The sequence below is a fragment of the Alligator sinensis genome, unplaced genomic scaffold (assembly GCF_000455745.1).
Source record: "Alligator sinensis unplaced genomic scaffold, ASM45574v1 scaffold308_1, whole genome shotgun sequence".
NCBI classification, from domain to species: domain Eukaryota; kingdom Metazoa; phylum Chordata; order Crocodylia; family Alligatoridae; genus Alligator; species Alligator sinensis.
Genome location: NW_005842041.1, coordinates 1537981 through 1542506, shown reverse-complemented (window position 1 = coordinate 1542506; position 4526 = coordinate 1537981). Strand labels below are relative to the sequence as shown.

Here is a 4526-nt window from a genome sequence, read left to right as displayed (position 1 = left end):
TGGACGCTGAGAGGCAGCTTGGTAAGGTGGCCTGTGCCCTGGCAAAGGGCCTAAATACAACTTCACAGGCCCTAGCTGCCCTCAATATTGAAATGAAAGAACTAAGAGGAGCTACTCTGCAAAATAGAGCAGCCATAGATTACTTGTTGCTGAGGCATAACCACGGATGTGAAGAGTTCGAGGGAATGTGTTGTTTTAATTTGACAGATAACTCCGAGTTGATAGAGTCAAAAGTGCAGAAGTTAAAAAAGGTTCTGTCCCACATTAAGCAAGGGGAAGGGTTCGACTTCTCATGGCTTACTTCTTGGCTTCCTAATTTTTCATGGCTTAAGCAAATTTTCCTATTAGTTGTGGCAAGTATGTGTATTTTCTTGATGATCTGTTGTGGGGTACAGTGTGTGCCACTGTGTTGTGAGGTACTCAAGAAATCAATTTCTTCCCCTGTTCACCGCGTGATGTTTGTAAAATCATCAGTTACAAACCCGATCCAAAACAATCGGGAAGAAGTGAAGAGATTTCTGGAGATGAGAAAGACTATGGGCTTTTTCCATAAGGGCCATAGCCTCGAAGGGGGGATTTGATGAGCACCCCTGAACTTTCACTATGCATTTTCTTCTTCAGGAACATCTTTGTATGTTTTGAAAAAGTATTTTATCTAACCAAGGGCATAGATTAGGTTGTTTAGGCTGGGGGAAGATCGCTTGTTGCTTAGTTGTTTAATTGCTGGCCTCGCTAGAAGGAAAGCTGTATCAACAAAGTTCCGGAGCTGGAAGTGGGGGTTACTTGCTGGGCTTGCTATACATTTCATCACATCAGCAAGTTTAACCTGTTACGTAGCTATATAAGGCAGACGCCCACTGGGGTGTGGGTGCTTGCTTTGCGAATGATTGCCAAGCACCACTTTCTGCGCAGAAATAAAGATTAAGTTGGATCCTTCACCCCTTTGTGTTTATTGGCACAAGCGCACCGGGCACGAACTCACTGTCCTTTGGGGACAACAATGGGAGGAACCCGAATTGCACACATGCTCTCTCCCTTTCCAGTAAGAAGTTATTTTGCCCTTGATAAAGCAGATGTGCCCTAAATTAACGATGTGGGAAAGACTGAGATTGTACAAAGACCTAGAGGAAGTGACTTAGAGTTTTGGGTGGCTTGCTTTTTGGGTTCCCAACTCAGAACACCTTAAAGGATTTGCCCTCTGTAACAGGTATCCGCTCTGGGCCAATCTAAACGAGGCCCGCACACCTGTTCCTGGGGCAACTGCCTGCCTTCTTTCCTGCCATGCCTTGCTGTTAATTGATGTTAATTAGTGGGAGGCTGCCCTTTTACTGCCCCGATGCCAGGGGGCACTATCTGCAGCTCCGTTTCCTCTCCTACACCGCAGCACATGCCTCACCGATGAAATTGACTCTGTTCAGTCTGGGCCTTGTTATAATCTGGCCCCCTTTTTCCCCTTCTCTGGGCCCTGTGCGACCCTGTCTTGCTCTATCCCCTCTCCTGGGGCTTCTCAATAAAGCTGCGCCATCTCCTGGGGCTGGGGTCAGTGCACCCCGAATGCTGTGCCCTCACTGGCACTGGGGTCCCCACATGGCTGTGTGCCCCCTATGAGGCCTCCTCCACCCCCTAGTAGCCTCACCCAAACCACCGGTACTTAAACAGCAACCAAAACGCAAGCCCCTGGGCTGTAACATAAATTAAAGCTGCCCAGCTAAAACATCATCCCTCAAAACACCCTATAGATGCTCCATCCTTTACCCGGCTCAGGCTGTACCTGCGGTCAGGCCGCCCCTCTCAGCTTTGCTCAGGGAGAGCTCCTTCCACCCTGGGTGCTGGCAGGGAACTGCCAGCCTGGCTTCAGCCCCTGGGCTTTATATAGGAGCTAGGCCCTGCCCCTTCTGGTCAGCTGACCTCCTCTGGTTGCCCTGGCAACCAGCAGCTGTGCTCATTACTCCCTGCTAGGACTCTTCCCCTAGCAATTTTCACCCTTCTTAGGAGCAGGGCACCTAAGTGCTCTGCGACACCCTCATTTCTTCTTTTACCTGTGACATGGTATAAGGTATTCTTACTGCTTCAGAGGGTGCATCTACATACACATGCAATTAATGTGCATGAATAAACTCCAGAGCGTATTGCTCCTGATTTTGTTGCTCCCAGGTGACACATTGTCATGTCTGCCCAGGACCTCAGCATATTGAGCTGGGTGAAAGCAGCCCCAACTGACAGGAGGTCTAGAGGGGAGGGAGGGTCAGCCTGCCAGCCCAGGGCTGCTCCCCGCAGCTGAACGTGCTAAGGAAGAGGCTGGGGCATGAGGGTGCTTCAGTGTTGGGCTAGCTAGCAGGCAGCCCCTGCACTGAAGCATTCTCACGCCCCAGCACAGCCAGAGTGGTGCTGTGGAGTAAAAAACTCTGTAGCAGTATAGTACTTGTATTTGCAAGTACTATCCTGCTGTGGAGTAAATTAGTTTACTCCAGCCTAATAGGGGTGCATGTGTAGATACCAAAACATTTACTGCTCAGTGTGCCCAGATTTTCCTTGTTATAGGTGAGTGTTTTCCTGATTTGGGAGGTTCCTTCAGTTAATGACTACCTAGGAACCTAGGAACCTGGATTTGATAGCTCAGGAGGCCTGTTCCAGTCCTATATCTCTATGTTTTAGAGAGTACACAGCATCAACTCTTTTGGGGCGGGGGAAGTGGGAGGAAAGGAAATCAGCTTTCCTTAAAATATCCCTTTCATGGTTACAGGACAAATTACAGCCTTTATTATTCCCCTTGAATGTGCTCCTTGTAACATGCTTGCCTCCTTGCACCTTATTTTGGATGGATTCCAAAGAGGAAACTATAGGCTCACTGCAGCTACTTGACATGAGTAGCCAGAACTCCCAGAATCCTTTGGATGAACCTCAGGTTGGTTCAAATAGCTGATGCTCAGTTTTTCACTTAGACCTGGAGACTTAGTAGAAGAAACAAATAGCAGATTAGGAGAAAGTCAGGTCAAGAAGTCCCAGTCAAAGGGTAACAACAAAAAATCAACATTGGGGAATTAAGAGCAACAGCTTTGCAGCGTCTAAGATGGTGACTGTAATTGTAAATATTGCCCAGCAATATAGAACTGCTTAGAAAAATTAAATAGGGTAACAACCACCTAGTGATGATGACATCAAATTAAGTCATAAAAGAACTAGTAAAGGGCAACAAAGTTGCCTCTTCTGGACTACGTTCCAAGAAGCATCGGGTGATCAAGACAGACATGGGAACCCAGGAGCCTCACCTCAGCATGCTAGCTGATTGAGAACTCTTGTTAAACCTACCCAAGATTGTTGCAGCATGGTGAGATTCACTTTAACATGTGTGTAGCATTGCTGCTTAGCTATGTGTGTGTGTGCATGTGTTCCAATAAAGCTTTGCTTAACCTTTAGTCAGACAGGTGTACCATGGTGCAATCCATGTAACCTCCCTGCTTTACTCCCACCTCTGAGGGGTAGTAAGTTCTACTCAAACAGGATCCCTGGATGGTTTCTCAGCCAGGTGAATGCAGCAGACCCATCATTTATAAACTTCCTTGCATTTGGAGCCTGGGACCAGCGAAGTGGTCAAAAATAACTCAAACCACTCCCCTCCAGCTTCTTCAAAACAAACATTTGTTGTATGTTCCCTCAAAGATACAGAGCCAAAATATGAAGAGCTACATTCATATTTCTCTTTGCATAAGCCTGTGTCTATATGTTTTCACTCCAAAGACATTGGAGTGGGAAAAGATTGCCTCTGTGTCTCCTTTCAAGTTTATAATCTGGGCAGCCTAATTTAGTTCACCCATACCTTTTTCTCAAGGATCCTATAATGATCTACTGTTTTATTTTACTTCTCTCTTCTCAGCTTTGGCAAGACAGTAATACCACCACCACCTGAGTTTTCTAGCTCTGCAAGCTACTACTACCCCTTGCTCCCAGCTTTCCCCCACCCACCAGAGCAGCCAGCCTATGCTGTCTGAGAAGCGGCAGGGGACTTTTTTAAAGTTCCCAAATCACATAAATATCTCCACCTTCCCCACCCCTGAAACACATTTTTGACATCCCTTCATTTCCCCTCCATCCTCAGCAGTACATCCTCCCTTCCCCTGCCCACTGCTGTCCTTGTTTCCAGCTGCCCCAGGGGTTGGCGGAGCTCTAGAGCTGCTTGTACCCCATGCAGTCCAGACTACTTGAGGAGTTAGATTCAGCCAGAGACAAACCAGCAGCAGTAGCAGGTAGGTTCCCCCTCCCTGAGCTTGCTCCCAGGCTGGTGAGGAACATCCAGAGGATCAGGCAGGGAGGAGGAACCTGCCTGCCATGACCACTGTTGCTGTCCTGGTCTGAGCCTGGCTCCCTGTGCATCTCTCTTTGTAAGGAAAGGAGTGAACAGGGGTTACTCATCTGTACTAATGGGTCCGGATCCTGCAGGATTCCACATTTTTGAGTTATGGTTTTCCAATCACCAAACACTCCTGGGTTTTATGAACCATCACTGAGTCATCTCTCACATCTCTTTC

General features: G+C 47.6%; 1 long non-coding RNA gene across 1 annotated transcript in view; it reads right to left on the bottom strand.

Annotated features, from left to right (window-relative positions):
* LOC112550150 overlaps positions 1–4526 on the bottom strand; it is a 52323-nt gene that overhangs the window by 29498 nt on the left and 18299 nt on the right. The window lies entirely within an intron of this gene.